Source organism: Eupeodes corollae, chromosome 1 (genome assembly GCF_945859685.1).
Source record: "Eupeodes corollae chromosome 1, idEupCoro1.1, whole genome shotgun sequence".
Lineage (NCBI taxonomy): Eukaryota > Metazoa > Arthropoda > Insecta > Diptera > Syrphidae > Eupeodes > Eupeodes corollae.
In genome coordinates this window covers 58,507,855-58,527,262 of record NC_079147.1, presented here as the reverse complement: position 1 = coordinate 58,527,262, position 19,408 = coordinate 58,507,855, and positions in this window count along the sequence as shown.

Here is a 19,408-nt window from a genome sequence, read left to right as displayed (position 1 = left end):
TATCAAATGCTTTTGAAATATCAAGTGCAATGATCTTACTTTCATCAAAACGATGTAAAGAATTGATACACTGTTCGGTGAGATGAACCATGAAATCTTCAGTGGAACTATTGTTTCGAAAGACGTACTGACGGTCATTGAGAAGCTTTCGATCTTCAAGATATTTCTTTAACTGATAGTTTATCATTATTTACATGACCTTGGAAGAAGGCACGTAAGTGCAATCGGTCGGTAATTAGAGGGTGCGGAAGATTCGCTTTCTTTGGGAATAGGCTGGACAAAAGCCGTTTTCCATTTGCTTGGAATGAGACCTAAGCAATTGGACAGATGAAAAAGCTTACTCAGTGGTTTTGCCAGCGTTGAAGAACACCTCTTCAGATCTCTAAGGACCCTTGCCATAGTACGAGTGCGAAAAAAGATTGGTCCCATAGGATCACTAACTCGCTCTTGTACAGGCGGAGTCATAACACTCACTGGCAGCATAGAATTGGCGGCGAACTGCTTAGCAAAGAGAAAGGATTTATCTAATGAGCTTACAAAAGGAGTGTCATTGACAACGAACGTAGGAACCGATGAAAGGGAAGAATTCCTCATGTTTTTTACAAATGAGCAAATATTTTGACTGCCTTTGGGACATTGCAGTATTTTTTGTCTTAATTTATGGTTATGCAAAAATTTGGTACGTCGAATATGGGGGTTGCTGGCCTTCCTGGCTTGCTTGAACTTTTTCCTGCTTTCCTAAATACGGTTGGCTTTATAGCAATAAAAACTTGCCTCTTTGACCCTTAAAACCTCTGTACAGCTCGCATCAATCCATGCGTTTTCCTTAGGTCTGATACTTTTAACCCTGTTAGGTATAAAAGTTCTAATTCCTAGGAGAATTAAACTTGTGATAATATCAGCGCTGGCGTCAACGTCACTATCATAGTAACCAGTTAAAGATCCTGAAGTAATTATTGAGACCGTCCCAGTTGGCTTTCTCGTATTGCCAATCAGTCCTCTTAGGAGCTCTTTCTTTAACTGAACAGTTTTGACACGAGAAATTTGCTGATATAACACAATGATCACATGTTCTTGGAGGAGATAGTAGTAAATGGAAGCAGTAATAAATGGTTTACGGAGAATTTAAATCACATATAGTTAAAAAAGGAATTGGTGCAAAGACCATATAGTGGTAAAAGCTGATAAGCAACATCATTCCTTATGTATATGGCGAGGCCATGTTGAGAAAAGAATAAATCCACCAAGCTATACCCAAGAATAAAAATTTAGCAGGATCGGAATCCTCACCTACTTGGGTTTTACTTAGTGCCAAAACAGCTGGCCTGTATGAAACAGTATGGAGATATGCCAACAAAAAATTTGCCTTTAGCCCACAAATATAACAATAATCCACTCCTAATTGTCCAGTCATTGCCAGTAAAAAAATGTCTTAAACCAATCCAGTTAGAGATGAGAAATAAAATTCACTGAATTGAAACACAGAATAATTATCAATACTCTTCCTTTAAAGAAAAGTGCTAAGCTAAGTCAAAACCAGGATCGTTATCTTTTAAAAGTCTGAAATTGGCACAATAACTAGAGGAACTCAGCGTGATGAGTATTGAGACATCAAGAAACGACCTACAACACTAAAGTTTGGGTCAAAACGTCGCCATGGACGGACTATTCTTGCTAACTGCTGTTTCTCTTGGCTAAAAAAGAAATTCAGTAGTAAAGGTTTGAAGGTACGTTTTACGTTCATTATTGACTTATTAATACTTGACAAAAGTCTTACATCATCAAATACATCTCATTACAACAACAAGCTTTTACATCCATGTCGATTACAGAGTTCTAAGAATCTTACACCGTGTGAGTCAACTCGACCTCTCACATTTAATGTAAGACTTAATTATGAAATTCACCGAATGAACTTCACTTTCGAATCAGAAAAAATAGATTCGAAAAAATAGAATTCGAAAAAAATGAATATTGGTGTTTGATGAATGCAGCAAACTTTTATTTGAATTTTGTTTGTGTTTGAATTGAGACATTTTTGAATTTTTATGACTTTTACTTACTTACTTACTTAAGGTGGCGCTACAGTCCTGTGTGAACTATAGGGCCTCACCCAACAAACTTCTCCATCTAGCTCGGTCCCTAGCTAGATGTCTCCTGTTTCGCGATCCAAGTTGGATGAGGTCACTTTCCAATTGTGCGCGCCACCTGTTTGCGGTCTTCCTCTAGTTTTGACTTCCCAACCAAACTCATCCCTTAAAGCAGACAGTGTGACCATTGAGAATTTCGGCTGATCTATAAAGGTTGAAAAAAGATTAACCGAAAGTTTTGATGTCAAAAAAACTAAAAGCATGTGATTTCTTTAACATCTCAGTTCAATAAATAATGCAGAACTTTTACGTCAACGCTAAAAGAACTATCTTTCCAAAGGCTGTCAAGTTAGTAGCATACGCTGATAAGATTGACAATAACTTAATTTTCTAAAGAACTCATCGTTATGTCAATTTAGCTTCTGTCATCCACATAAGACTCCATTAAGTTTTGTTCAGTATTTTGCAAATTTTTCCACCTTAATACCGACCCGACGGACTGAATATAATTACGATTATTTCTAGACAATATTGGATTTTCGAATCCAACGCCAGGGCGCCAAAAAACTTTGTACAGGAAGTTTACCAAAAACAAAAGATGAAAAATTAGCCTTTAAACAGAGTTATCAAATACAAGAGTGGTTTATTTTCCAGATGGGAAATTAAAATTATCTTTTATTCCCTCTAAAACCTTTGCCGAAGCCGGGATTAAAAACCAGGATCTTTTATAACAACGAAATTACAAATAGAGACTTTGAGATTGACAGAAGGCCAAATCTCGGTAAAAATGTATGAAGAATATCAAGTATGAAAATTATTAATTGTTAAACAAATTGAAAAAAAAACACAACTAAGAAAAATCACTCCAAGAAAATTTTCGAAAAAAGACAAAAAAATCAAACGGTTAAATACTTCTCGTAGTACCGGGAAAACAGACTTTTGATGCGAAGGTCAGAAGGACGAATTCGAGATAAATGAAGAACACCAGAAGAAAAGCAATATTCAAAGAAACAAAGGAAAACACTGTACTTAGCTTCTTTTTGACTTTCTCCAACAGCTCCTGTAGTCCTTCCTCAACAACTTTCGTCACAGCAGAACAAAATCTTCGATTCACTAAAACTTAAAAAAAAAAACTATCGTACAAAAATTTCGTCTTTTTCAAAAAAAAAAATTCTTTCACAAAATTTTCGTTAATATTCTACCCGCTTTGGGCGCAATGCAAAAAGTGGCCATCATCATGGCGAGCTTGACCCTTCCGGCTACTTGCCCTCAGGCAATCCTCTCGGATCTTTTGCGTGGTGATCGATCTGTCTCGGTCCCGCAACTTCCTCCATCCATAAGATTGGGGTGTGCGACCGAGAAGCCAGGTATCTTTCATCGCACGCGATCTCTTTAAAGAGGTGATGCGATCACCCCGTAGCTCTGTGAGTGAGTTCAGCTCTTCACTTGCGAACCCATTCCAGCCAAGACTTTCTGGAAAATCGTGTGGAATTCCTCGCATTACCGAGTACCTACACGCGCTAAATTTTGGTTGTCGGTAGCCAAACCTATAATTAAAGTGAAAGTTATTTAAATATTCTTGGGGTTATTTTCTATAGTTAATACTTTATGATGGGCTCTCGGCCATACTAAGTTACAGATGGTGTGACTTTCCTGCACACATTCTTGGGCATGGGTATCGTCTTCATGCCTTGATGATCTTATTCAACCAATTTCTATAACCGATTTGTGAAGAATTCTTTCATCACTCATATTATGTGGTAGTTATACCAGACTCCACGTAGATAGAATAATTCATTGTTTAATTTTGAAGAAATGCTTTTGAAGTGCTATAAACTTCTCAAGAGGCAAGTAACCACAAATCTGGCGCCTTTAGCCCAACCATGTGTTGGCAGTCGCTTGAAACACGTAATATTTGGACGCTAGAGCAATTTTTGGATTTCAATAAAACTTTGGACACATCAAATTTGGCTATCTTAGCTTCATTGATTTTTGTTTGGCGTGCTTCAAAAAGCTTAAATTAACCGTTCGCAAAACTCCGAGCAAAACTGTTGCACTAGCTTAATGTAGTACCCGTGGCATGATGGTTAGTGCGTTGGACTCAGTCGTTATTTGACCTCCAACGAGTATAGAAGTGTTTCATTTATAGTTATTTTCAAGTTAAATAGTGCAAATAATAGTGTAAATAAAGTTGGCAGTTTGCCACTAACAAAAACAACAAATCGATAGCCTAGTGGAGCTGGCGTCCGAAAACAGCTCCAAGGGTCGTGGGTTCGAATCCCGTGCGGAGTGCACTAAAAATCTGGAAGCTTTTTTTCACAATCGTGAAATCGTAGATTTTATAGATTGGAAAAAAAGCAAATGGAGAAGGAGAGGAAAGCAGGGGTATCGAAAGATACCTCTGCCAATTCATCAGGTGATGCCAATGTGGTGCCATCAGCGGTACACAAATTCACCGCAACATCATCAGGCCACCAGTCTGATAGTCCATCAACAACAAAAAATGTTAAAAGAAAACTTAAGCCTAACCTTGTAAAAAGGAACAATGCTGCTAAGCGCGGAGCGATGCGACAAGGAGTGCAGCAAAAAAAACAAGCGATGACGTCACAAAGCGAGTCATCAGACGGTGACATTGACTACGTCTCCGAAGATGGAGAGGGGCACTATAGGTCACCTAAAAATAAAAATAGGTTTTCAAGCCTAGCGCCACCAGAACAGCCTAAGGAAAGGGAGATGGAGGTTCCTGATGCCCCCAACGACAACGAAGCCGATGAAGCGGAGCTGGCACAAGTGCTGCAGGCAAAAAAGCAGCAAATAGATGCCTATGAGGACCAGCTTAAAAAACTGAAGGAGGAGATGGAGCCCCTTCTCAGTGCACTGAAAGCTAAAATTGAAGCGCGCCGACAAAAAGAGGCAGCTGAGAAGGAGGAACAAGAAACACAACGGCTGCAACAACAACAACAGCAGCAACAGGCGAAACAAAAAAAGCCAGAAACAAGGCAACAAAAACAACAACCACAGCAGCAACAACCAAAGCCCGCTACCAAAATCACTGGAGCGGAGCAAAAACTGAAGACTTTACCAGCAGTGACAGGCCCAATGCTTGAGGGCCCATCCACCTCGAGTAAGGCCAAGCAGCAGCAACAACAAGAGCTACAAGCAAGGCAGCAGCAGCAGCAAAAACAGCAACAGAAGCCGCAGAAGCAGCAGCAGCAACAGCAGCAGCAACACCAGAAACAACCACAGGCTGGAAAAGAAAAAATACCACCTATTAGGACCCATAAAGTTGACATATAGGACATTAAACAGGTATGTAAGTCGGCCACTAAGGGCAAATTTCTAATTAAAATTCTTAACGAAAAAGAAAAGAATTATTCGGTCCAGTGCTTCTCACTGGCCGAATACAAGCTAGTGAAAGAATTGTTAAAAGAGGCCACAGCTGAGTTCTTCAGTTACACGCCAAAAAGTGAAAAGTTTAAGACGGTCCTTCTGAAGGGCATAAGTTCCTGCACGGAACCGGAGGAGCTCTTAGCTGAGCTCCGCCAAAAAGCCAGTGACGATCTCGATTTTATCGGGGTCAAACCTTTCACTACGGTGAAGTCAAGACGAGGGGGTTATAGGCTGCCAATGTTCCTCGTAACATTATCGCCCCAAAGCAGTTTTAATAGTGTCGAGAGAATCACATCTCTCGACAATCAAATTGTACGCTGGGAGACATTAAAAAGGCACGACGACATTCTACAATGTACGAAGTGCCAGAGGTTTGGCCATGCCAATGCCAACTGCAATATGCAGTTGCGTTGTGTCAGGTGCGGAGAAACCCACAAAGAGGGAGAATGTAAGCTGGGGAATGAGCGGGTTGAGGATTTGACCCTGCTCAAGTGTGTCCTTTGTGGAAACCAAGGGCACCCGGCTAACTATAGGGGTTGCCCTAAGGTCCAACAAATGAAACAGAAACAGGCCAGCCAAAAAGCCGAAAAAAGTCGAACAGTTAGTCGACAGGCTCCAACACAAAAATTCGTAGATCCCAAATTTTCCTACGCCCAAATGGTGTCAGGGAATGGGAACACGAGACAGACTCCACCAACGGTTGCCCCAAAGGCCCCTGTGCCTAAGGCACCAGAGGTGCAGCCTGACATTGCAGCCTTGTTGTTGAGCATTCAAGGTCAACTAACAGGACTGCAAAGTCAGATAAAGGAGCAAGGCAAAAGGGTAGATCATCTCTACTCTTTGTTGCCTGGCCTGGCGCAATTTAGATCATAATGGGCGCGCTGCCGGAGACGCGCCTTAAAGTCCTAGCTGTGAATGTAAATTCACTGATTAGGATTGAACGAAGAGCCAATATGTTCCAATTGTTGAAAGACTACAGTCCCGATGTGTTTATGGCTAGCGAAACTAAGCTAAACCACAAACACAAATTGACTCATAAAAATTTCAATATCGTAAGAAGAGACCGGCCCGACTCCACTCAAGGGGGCGGTGTCGCTCTCTTTATACGAAAAGGCATTAATTATAAAGTCATATACAACAATGAATTGCGAAAGCTCAAGACGCTAGAAGTTTGCGTTGTATGCATCTCTCTCACTCAAGGGAAGCGGATGTATATGATTGCGGCTTATGCGGCTGGAGCTCCGCAGGTTACTTACTTTGCTTCAGAACTCGAGATTCTTTTTAGGGAACTGAAACTGAGCTTGGAAGAAAACTATTTCATCTTGGCCGGTGATTTGAACTCAAAACATGAAGATTGGGGAAATCAACATAGTAATCCTAGAGGTAATCATCTTTTTAATTTGATGAATCTTTACAGCGTTGAATATGGCGTCGACCTGCTGGCTACTGAAAGGCCATCGTATCCAAGAAGCGGCTCCTTTCTGGATCTTTTGCTGTACGACACCAGACTGACAGTAACAGACAAAGTGGGTAATCACCCTCGAAACTGCTTACAGACAGTCGAGTACGACAGTGATCACTGCGGACTGGCTGCTGTAATGCAGATTCCGAACGAACGCGTGGAGTTGGAGGAATACGTTGCAACGCACTCTTACAATTACAGTAAGATGCGTTGGCCTCGTTTCACCAACGCCTTAGCGAGAGAACTTCGTTCGAGTGACATAGCCCCACCAAACAACAGAAACCTGACAAATACAGAAATTGACCAACATTTACAACAGATGGACGAAACAATAAAACGAACGATGGAACGGACAATCCCAAAGTACAGAGAACGGGACCAAATGGACGCTTACAGAAACGCGACAATTGACGCACTGCGAAAGCACAAGAGTGGCTTACTGACAAGACTCAAAAACTTGTATAGACGACTTACAGACCCACACGACTTGGAGGTTAGGACACTGAAGTCGTCAATAAAAAATGTCAATCTGTTGATTAAGGAGAACTACAGGGTATCAATTAACAAGTACTGGGACCGCAAGATCCGGTCAGTTAATTCGAGTGACCCTAGTATGTTCCCCAAAATCAACAAGATATTCAGGAAAAAAAACGATAATGACCTTCCGTGTCTTAAACTCCAAAGAACTGAAGAGAACAGAGACGTACTCAGGACAGCGCAAATAGATCCAGAAGAAGCCATCTTTGACGATGACTTTTACGTAATTGAAGATCCGAAGGAAAAAGTGGAGGCGGTGGGAGCTGCTTTCCAGCAAGTGTACAAGGTGAATGTTAGCATTCGCCCCAACCACGACCTGGAAAATAGAGCCCTACTTAATCACTTTTACCTCCGTAATGATATCACACATTGGCGATCTGAGAACCGCGGTTTCATGCGGTTCAATGACGATTCCTTGGCAAATGCCATAATCGCCGAGCAAACGGGACCAAGTCCCTTGTTAGTGACGAAGGTTGAGCTTCAGCTCATCTTTAACTCAATAAAAAACAAAAAGTCAGCAGGTGTCGATGGTATATCCAACGTTGTACTAAGACATTTACCGATGGAAGCAATTGACATATACACCACACTCTTCAACAATGCACTGAATAATGCATATTATCCAGTGCATTGGAAGACCGCTGTGGTTCATCCTCTCCCGAAAAAGGGAAAGGACAACTCCAACCCGTCAAATCTTCGGTCGATAAGTCTTCTTCCGAGCATCAGCAAAGTTTTCGAAAAGATCATTAATAGGGCTCTGACTAAGTGGGCTGCGGATAACAAAATAATTCCGGATAAACAGTTCGGGTTCAAGGCGGGTCATGACACAATTCATGCTGCGTCTAAACTCGTTTCTGATATCCAATGGAATAAATCAAAACAACAATGCACAGGTGCTGTTCTGGTTGATTTGGAAAAGGCCTTTGACACCGTATGGTTAGAGGGTCTTTACCTAAAACTGAGCAGGCTTGGCATAAGCAAGCCATTGTTGTATATACTTTATGATATGCTTAACGGTAGAAAGTTTGTTGTCAAAAGTGGCAATGTAACTTCTACCACAACATTCTCAATTAAAAATGGTCTTCAACAGGGTGCGGTGAATTCGCCGATTCTCTTCAGCATTTACACCAGCGATCTGATAGGTAGTCTTACAAAGGCAATTGCGTACGCCGACGATCTAATTGCGTACAGAACGGCCCGAAAGGTTGAGGTTATTAGAATTCTCTTGCAGCGTGATTTCGACAAGATTCAGCGATATTGCGACGACTGGAAACTGAAAATAAATGTCCAGAAGTCAGAGACAATTCTGTTCCGGACTCCGTTGGCTAGGGCCACGAGGGATACGTGTAAGAATTGGCGCAAGATGGTCATCGTTGATCTTCACGGGCAGCCATTGGCGAGCAAAAGTGTAGTGAAGTACCTCGGTATCTGGTTAGATCAGTATTTATATTTCGACAGACATATAAATGCTGCTCTGACCAGGGCCAGAGGAGCCTTCGCTCTGACGAAACGGCTGTTTTTTAGCAGTCGGCTTGACCCCAGAGTGAAAGTAATTTGCTACATGGCCTTCATACGGCCAATGATCGTGTATGGTTGTCCTGTGTGGTTCAACGTTGCCCCTTCCCAGATGGAGATGTTTCGGGTGTTCGAGCGGCAGTGTTTACGACGCTGTATCGGCTTATATCGAACAGCCGAATCTTCTTATGTGCATTATTATTCCAACGAGGTCCTGTACAACGGGGCTCGAATCAACAGAATTGACAATTTCGTGATAAAACTCGTTCGAGGTCACATTGCAAGAGCTATGTCTTCGACCAACAATTTAATTTTCGGGGCGTTCTATCCGAACGACGAGTATTTTGAAAGTGCACGCTTGAGCGGGTTCATTCCACCAGAGGCATTCCTCTTTTTAGACAAATGCGGTCTGATACAGGATAGATTGGCAGTTCCGTTAATCTACCACGTCAGACGAAGAACCGTGGATAGGCGACTCCTGTACAATCGGGACGTCATGGCACAAGGTGGAGCAGAGCTCCTTCGGTTCAGTAGGGCTGTGTCCGAACGGGACCGAACTGATAGGGTGAAGCAGGAGAACCAGTTTTGGTGGCTTCAATCGGCACTTGATAGTGGTTAGTCGGGATGGGGTTTTAAACCTTGGCCGGCTTACATACTTGTTTAATAGTATTAGGGTTTAATTTTAAGTAGAATAGGCATGGTGGCACGAAAAGAAATAGAAAAAAATACAAAAAATAAAAAAAAAATAAAAAAAAAGACCATTAAAATAAAAAATAAAAAAAAAAAAAAAAAAAAACATGGATTAAAAAAAAATAAAAAAAAATAGACAACAAAATATGAAAAACAAAAATGTTAGATAGTTAGATTAGCTGCTATGGTTGTTCTAGTTTTAAGTAGTTTATAGGTAGAATAGGTAGTTTTAGTTAGTTTTAAGTTTTATTTAAGGACCTTATTTTAAGTAGTTTTTAAGCAAAAGTAAAAAAGGATATTGATATTAGTTTTTTTTTTCAAACTTTTCTAATAAATACAAAAATAAATAAAATTTAAATTGAAGTAAAATAGATCTTAGGGCCGAAAGGCATTAGTATTATGTGTTATAGTTTAGCTTAGAGTGTCCGTATGGGACCATTAAGTTAGTTGTAAGTTATGGATAATTAGGCTAGTTTTATGAATTTTTGTCTAGCTTTAAGATAGGTTTAAGAATGAATTAATAAAAATGAATTTAAAAAAAAAAAAAAAAAAAAGTGCGTTGGACTGTCATGCAAGGGGTCTTGGGTTCAATCCCTGCCTGTGCCACCTTAACTTAAAAAAATAATTTTCGCGGGTACTGCCTCTTGCGAGGAATTGACAATTCCTTCAAGAGTAATTCTTGTCATGAAAAAGTGCTTTCTCAAATTATCCGTTCGGATTCGGCCTAAAATTGTAGGTATCTTCCATTCCTGAAAACAGTACTAGCACACAGGAATGGTTGTGAGTTGTAAGTCACTAGGCCGTGGTTCACAACGGACTGTTGCGCCACCCAATTTATTTTATTTATTTACTTGCTCAATGCAGAAATTTTTGAGCGATCAATATTCTTGTCGGTAAGTCTTTTTCTTTGACGTGCTTCAAAAATAAACATGCCAACCCCATGTCTCGCAAAAGCGAAAGTGAACGAATTGTCAGCTAGTAAAACTTAACTTGGTAATCAGCCAAGAGTATTCCTCTTGGAAGTATATCATAGATATCGCCAATAAACAAAGGAAACATTATTGGACTTAAAATGCAGCCCTGGGGAACACCAGGTGTCATGTGTGTCTCAAAACTCTGATCAATACCAAACCGAGGCGCTAGATGACAAGTATTTCCTGGAGATTCCTAATGATTAAATCTTATACAAACATCAACACCAGAGCCTGTCTGCTAATCTTTTCAAAAGGTACTTGGATGTCTACGAAACAAGTGTATCATTTCTTCTTTTTCTCAATGGACTTTTTGGCAATTATAGTCAGTGCAAAAATAAGATCCATAGTTGAAAATCTTGACCGAAAACCTGCTTGAAACTTGCCAAGAAGATTACTGTTCTCAATCCACGTGGTAAGCCTGACGTACAGAATTATAGTAAGAATCTTTCATAAAGTACTTAGAACAGACATCAACTTGAAGTTATCACAAAGATTGGAATCATCTTTCTTAAAAAGGGCAAAAGGGTTGTTTGGCACGTAACAGTCATGGTATAGCCTATTAAAGTACACCCTTTATTGCTCAGCAACTCGCAATTCCTACAAATACTCACGTCAAAATGTCATATTTTTAAACACACCATATGTAAGAACGAAAATAAATTCCCCACCAAAAAATTAAATTTCAAAATGATGAAACTTCTTTAAATAAAAATAAAATTTTATCATCCATCAATTTAATCAAATCGACTGAAAATTATATAAGAACAATAAAATTAAAACAAATACCCATAAACTTTTGGCCCAAAGCTAAAACTTCTTCCCTGTTGGAATAAGATGATGTGTGTTTTTAAAATTAATTGCGTTTCAACTCAAACCTAAAAAACAATAAATGACTTCCTTTCTCCTTTTATACTTTCTTCTAAATATACCAACTTATGTACCTATATTGTTGTTGTTGATTGCCTAACTCATGGACTTAACATCATTCAAACAAGGTTTACTCATTTTGAATGTGATATTGTCTTCCGTCTGATTTGGAAAAATCTCTTTTTTCAAAACATACCCAATTTAATGACTTCTTAAGTGTACCTCTATACCTAAAGTTGGTTGGGGAGCAAGCTAAAAAACAAGATGTCAAAATCGCGACCCATGTCAAATTTAAGATAATCACCGGTTATACACTTAAAAAACTTTTACACGTCATTAATTTGGATTCCAAAGGGGTTAGCATAAGAAAAGATAAAATCCTTTAACTCCGACCATCACCCCCACGGAGTACCATCTCGCGCGACTTGGCTTGGTATCGTATATTCATAGCTCTATGTTGAAGATACCCTCATAATAAGTCGCAAAAACCACCTCAACATCCCTCTATTGTCTTCCAATTTCTTGTCCCAGTGGTAGACAACGACGACGACGACGGCAACGACGACCGACGACGTTTGGGTTGGTGCTTCCTGAAAACTTCCAACTTCCAAGGATACCGCACCATTATCCTGTGTGTGTATATAATATAGTCACATATGTACCATGAAAGTTAATGTATTATGGTGGTTAAATTATAATAACCATGTAATCGCAGCTCTTTACAGTTCTAGTCAACTATATACATACAAGGAAGGATTCAAGGATATAAATGAAGACCGGGTTACATGTTAACCCCAAGTTCACAGGCAAAAGAACATGCTTAGTTTGATTTAATGCTTAATTATGCATTAATTATAATCAACCGTTAAATTATTTCATTGGATCTGCTGCAAATTAGAGAAAACGATGATTTGTTTTGTCTTTAAACCATAAGCATAACCTCGTCCTCGTATATATAGACAATATATTGATATGTGAAGACTATGAGAAGAGTAGTACAGGTTCACCCCAAACCCTGCACCATTTCCATTTCCCCAAAAACTAAAGTTTCCATTTCGAAAATTATATTGTTTCCATGATGAAGGGATATGTTCTATGTATGTTTCATATGTGAAACGTACATCATACAACGTATGGAGAGGTTCTATAGGTAGGTAAGGTACATGGATTGGATGGAATAAGAACTCGCATCCGAAGGGCATTATCTTGTTTTTGATATTTTCAACTCTGATGATGTGGTTTTTATACTCGAAATCGACAGAAAATGACTTCGTTTGTTAAAATGTATATTTTTAAGGACTTGACTTTTGCTTGTTTTGTGTTTTATATATTTATGAAAAAAAATGAAAACATTGAAGCCGAATTCTCCACATATTCTCATTGTTATAATTTTAATTAGGATTGTGTTGGAATTGCAAGATTTAAAAGGTAAATACAAGACGAAGTCGTGAGTACATGTTCCTATTTTTTCAGGATTTTATAAAAATTCTGATTGGAATTAAAGACACTATATTAAGTAGGCCTGAATATGAATATCGCCTTAAAATTGTGTACCACATCCGGTTTTTAAAATATCACCCTTTAAAAATTTTACTATGGCAACCAAAAACGGGGCTTTAAAGGTTAGGTCAAAACAAAACATAACACTCAGCAATAAATTCGAAGGTGGTTAGCGAAGTACAAACCTTCTCTAAATCATTTTAGTGTCTTAATCAGTTTCTGTCTTGGCATAAGTAAACCACTGTTTATTCTTTACGACAAACTTAATTGTAGACGGTTTACTGTCAAAATTGGCAATGTAACATCTACCAAAATCTTTGATTTTAAAAATAGTCTCCAAAAGGGAGCAGTTAACTCGCCGATCTTGTTTACCATTGACACCAGTGATCCGAAAGCAAGTCTGACTCAGGCAATAGCGTACGCCGACTACCTAATTGCTTACAGAACGGCCCTTCAGATTGAGGTTATTAAGACACTTTTCCAGAGTGACTTCGACAAGGTTCAGCAATATTGCGATGACTGGAAGTTGAAAATCAACTTTCAGAAATGCGAAACTATTATGTTCAGGACTCCGCTGTATGGATCCTCAAGAGGTACGAGAAAGAACTGGACAAATCTAGTGATCGTTGGACCAAATGAACAGCCACTGGCGAATAAAAGTGTAGTAAAGTACCTTAGCGTCTGGTTGGATCAACACTTGTATTTCGACCGACATATGAGTGCTGCTCCGGCCAGAGTTAAGGGAGCCTTCGCCCTATCAAACGGTTGTTTTTTAGCAGCCGTCTTAACCTAGGTGAAGATGATTTGATACATGGCCCTTACACGGCCGATTATTGCCTATGGGTGCCCGGTAAGGTTCAAAGTTGCCCGATCTCAAATAGAAAACATTCGGGTGTTTGAAAGACAATGTCTGCGACTCTGCCTTGGACTACAAAGAAGTACAAACATTACTATTCCAACAAGTTTCGATACAACAGAGCGAACATAAACAGAATAGATAATTTCTTGCTGAAGCTTGGAAGGGGTCATATTCTCGTCGACTAACCGCTTAATTTTTGGGGCTTACTAACCCATCCACCCGCCCCAATCTATTTCGACAATCGAGGGTTGAAACGGGATAGGGAGGCGGTTCCTCTAATCTACGACGTCAGCAGTAAAACTGTAGACAGACGACTCTCTTATATGCACTGGACGGAGCCGAACGCCTCCGGTTCAGAAGGACTGTTTCCGATAAGGACCGAAGAAATAGGGTGAGGCAGGGGAACCAGTTTTGGTGGCTTCAAATTGAGAATGACATTCAAAGCTGTCTAGGGCGTTTGGTCTTGGCCAGCTTTCATAGGTTTAAGGATTAGGTTAGGAACCAGTCAGAAAGCTTACTGTGGCTATTCTAGTTTTTAAGTAGTTTTTAAGTACTTTAAAGTAATTTTAAGTTGTATTATTGGTTTTGGTTAGTTTTAAGTAGCTCAAGTATTATAATGGGTTTCGGTTTTTTGGAATGGATAAATAATGGGTTAACTTAGAGCACCGTTTAAGTCTTTGAAATTTACGCTAGTTTTTTAAGAATTTTTGTCTAGCTTTATGATATTTTGAAAGTTTTGATTAAAAAAAGTTGTTGGACTTTTATTCTTTTAGCCAGGTCAATGTCGCTGTACAGTTCGTCGTTATATCTTTTTATCCACACTTCATCTGTGCAAACGAGACCGAAAATCAATCGAAGAATTTTTTCTCGAAGCATCCTAAGACGCTCTCATCTTTCTTTGACAGGGTCCAGGCCTCAGAGCCATAAATGAGGACCGGGATGATGAGCGTCTTAAAGATGGTGACTTTATGTGCTGCAGAAAAGACTTAACAACTTAATTGCCTTCTAAGTCCAAAAAAGCAGCGATTTGTTAGAGTTATTCTTCGTTTGATTTCAGCGCAGGTGTCGCTGTCTGAATTTACAACTGTGACTAGGTAGACAAAGTCCTTAACTATCTCAAAGATATAGCTGTCCATAGCGGCGTTTTGTCCAAGACGTCGTCGTTAAATGTTCTTTTTGATTACAGTATATACTTGGTATTGCCTTCATTGACCATGAAACCCATCTTCTCTCACATCAAGCTTTGATCTTCCAATAATTTATATAGCGCGAGTAGTTGGACGGACCTTCGGAAGATTTCGCCTCTGGTGTTGACGGTTGAGTTTTGCACAATTCTTTCTAGAACGACGTTGAAGAAGTCGCAACACAGTACAACGCTTTCTCTTAAACCTTTTTTGACATCTTAATGCTTCGGGGGGTCCTTTTCGACCTTGATAAAGCAGCGTGGATTCTCCATCGCCATTCTGCACAAACGGATAAGTTTGACAGGAATGCCAAAACTATACAATTACATTGCTTTGTTAAGATCATCGCTACAGATGCTGTCATACTCGGCTATCAGGTTGTTGACGAAATGCTACAGACGTTTTCGACTAACTTCTTACAAATGATTCCCCGTAATATTCCACCCCTCAAACAATTTTGTTATAATACTCGAACTTCTAGCAATGCCTATTAGTTTACTATTCTGCTCAATGTTGTAACTCCTGTCAAGTATAGAAATTTTTTTGCAAGAATATTAAATGCTTTATCCAGCTCTGTGCAAGAAATTTTATGGAGAAACTAAATGTTGGATTGTTATACAAAATTTACTGAAAATCGAAAACAATATTTTATATAAGACTAGTTTTTGAAAAGATATTTCAGTCGAAATTAATTTTTACCAACTTTCAGTAATTTGTTAAGGTTTTTATTTCGTGTAAAAAACTGTCAATTCGATTTTCCAAAGTTTTATTTAAAATTTGGGGCCTTGAAAAGTCGAGAAGTGTCAAAATTTTCAATTTGACAAATCTGACAGATTACAATAACTTCAAATGGAAAGTTTTTAACAATTATTTAAACCGTCAACCGATTATTGTTTCTCATAGAACAAAATTCGAAACAAATCGGTTAATTGAAATATCGATTTGAATGTTTTCATCGAAACCAATACTTGGTCCATTATGGTGAACCTTAAAAATAGGAATATTTTATTTGTTACAAGTATAAGCTATGTTTTTAGAAAAAAATTACCCAGAGGTTATTATTTGTGTCCGATTGTATCAGAATTTTTTTAAACTTAAACATGTTTTCAAAATTTTTGGATTCTTAGAACTAAGCCAGGTTCTTAAGAATGTTTGTAAATCAAAATATTTTAATTGATGGGTGATGTATTTTTATTTTTAAGTTAAGTAAAAGAAAATGTCGTCAAGATATTATTTTGTTTGAAAGGTTATTATAAATAGATTATAAAGTATTCTTCATAAATTCGACTTGAGTTTGCTGCCCATAAAAGTCAAATTGGCATTGATTTTGTTGGTTTCTAGAACTTGTAATACATGTTGTTGCAACTGATTTATAACCATTATAATCTTTTAGATCATTTAATAGCATTTGATTTTTCGGGCAAATGTACATCTAAAGTTTTTTTTTTCACTAAGGCAGTACTCTTCAAGAGTGCTTATTTATAGGAATAAGCCAATGACTGTACATACCCTTAAAAAATAACCGAAAAAGTTCGGCTTGTTCAGTAAGGTTAGGTTGATGGGCTGGCAATTAATGATGTCATCGCCAAACTTAAATTAATGTAGATCCGTTGTCTTATCCTGAAGTCTTGAACTTTATCATAAATCGATGATATTATGCTTTGTGTTTTTCTAGCCATTAAGATGCTTTGGTGAAGCCTAATAGGCTACTTCTTAGAATATCTTCAAGTTCTTCAAGATTAATAAAGCAGTGCCTGCCTAAAACTTTGTTTCTAGTGTGGTATAGTTCTGGGCATAAGCATCTGGGCATTTTTAGCAAGCCGCATTTTATTTGTATGGTAACCCAGCAGGTTGTGGCCTTTTATTATGCTAACAAGAAGTCGTAAAGATTTTTTGTCTAGATACATAATCGAGCGGGATTTTAAATAGTTTCTAATAGTCTAATATTATACTGTAAGCTAAGAACCGTAAGTTCATGGCGACAATAATCCGTTTTCGAGCCGTCAGTAAAAATGGATATTGATGGCTTTGTCATGTGTTTTTGTTGAACGAAGGGTCGGTAGGGCCTGCTAATTTTTAATTTTGATTTATTTTGTGTCTGCGATGAAAATGATAGACTTCCTTCTGTCAAAAATACCTTGTCGTTTCTTTTTTTTTTTGCGATAACCTCCAAACCTTCAGGTCATAATTTTATTATACTTAAGAAAGGCAAGAACTTAACAGTGGCGAAGAGGCGGAAAAGAAAAACAAAAACCAGCGAATTTAATTATGGATGCCAAACAATTGAAATCTCTTTTGAATGCTATTACATTTGCGGTTCAGGGCAGCACCAACAACGCCAGTCAACCGCAGCCTGAAGTAATCCAACTGGAAAGCTTCAACGAGGAGAATGAAAGCTGGGAGATTTTCATTAAAAGGCTTGAGAATTTCTTTTGCTTGAGAAACCTGACAGGGAACACTGATGTTGTCAAAGAGAGCAAAAGAAATTGGTTAATTCACGCAATGGGGGCGAAAACTCTTCAATTACTCTGCAACTTAACCAGCCCAGAAGACCCAAAGACTAAAAGTTATGATGAACTAATTAAATTGGTCAAAGATCATGTAAACCCCGCGCCTAGCGTTACAGCAGAACAAAATAGGTTCACGAAGCGAACGCAACATGAAGGAGAGACAATATCTAACTTTGTTGCAGACCTTAAAAAAATGTGCAAAAACTGCGATTTTAAGTGCACATCTTGCCAAGCGTCTACTGCCGATGCCCACCTGAAGCAGCAGTTCATTAGCGGCCTCCGAAATGCACACTGGTTAGAAAAATTAATTCAATTAAAAGAACCAAACAATGCGTTTAAAGATTGTGTAACGGCTACACTTGCAATGGAATCTGCACAAAAAGACTTCATAGAAATTCAAAATTTGCAAGCTAGTTCGCTGAGCAATTACCAAAACCAGATTGCAAGTTCAAGCAAATCAAAGACCAAAAATTATTCATCAAATTCCAACTACTGCTACCGATGCGGTGATAAAGATCATTTTGCAACTGCATGCAAACACAATCGAGCAGTGTGCTCTAAATGTCGGAAAATAGGTCATCTAGCTCGCGTTTGCATGAATAGCGGGATGATGTCTAACAACAGTAGTGATAAAAAACCCCGATCTTCTCCACCCGCACCCATTACCAAGCACAGAAAATTTTTTTAAACAAAATCAGCTTCACTCTCTACTCCGTCGACGACGACGATGACGACGAGGAGCGACAGTTACTACATGAACCATCTGACTACGTGCGTTTTACCCGAAGATAAGAAAAAGCCGAGGAAGTTCATGCTCACATTAGTTCTAGACGGTGTGTCAAAACAGCTAGAGCTGGACACTGGCGCCGCAGTTTCTTCAATGTCTTATCAAGAATTTAGTGCTTCATGGCCAAATAAGCAGATGTACAAATCCAATGTTCCGTTTCGGACCTACACTGGAGAGATCATTCAGCCGATTGGATATTCGACAATGCATGTAAGATACGGCAACGATGAGGCAAATGCCAACATTTATATAATGCCAGGAAAGGTAGATGCAATTTTCGGAAGAGAGTGGATTAAAGTATTCAAAGTTGAGTTGCCAAAATTAAATCAAGTGAGTAATTCTATACCTATGTCAAAAGAGAAGTTACTGCACGCTCTAAAAGCTAAATTTAGTGATATTTTTCAATCCGGAATTGGTAGAATAAATAATTTTGAAGCCAAATTATTTCTCGATGACAGTGCTAAACCAATTTACATTCCAGCTCGCAAGGTACCTTATGCACTCCAAGATAAAATGAACATAGAAATCGACCGTCTAGAGAGTGAAGGCATTATAACAAAAATGCAATACAGTGAATGGGGGACACCGGTGGTCCCTATCATAAAAAAAGACGGATCGATTAGACTTTGTGCCGATTATAAAATTACCTTGAACAAAGTACTTAAGAATGATCACTATCCAATTCCTCACGTGGAGGATATTTTTGCGACATCTATGATGGGTGGTAAGATTTTCACGACATTGGATCTGAGCGAAGCTTATCTGCATATGCCAATGGACACTCGAAGCGCTGAAATACAGGCGATATCAACCATTAAAGGTGACTATAAAGTTAACAGGCTGATGTTTGGTACAAAAGTTGCTCCAGCAATTTGGCAAAGGTACATAACGCAAACATTGGATAATATTCCTGGAGTATGCGTGTTTTTGGACGACATACAAATATAAGGATCCAGTCTTGCAGAACATACATTGCGTCTTGAAGAAGTGTTTCGCCGTTTAAATAACGTTGGACTCCGCATCAAACTCAGCAAGTGTAAGTT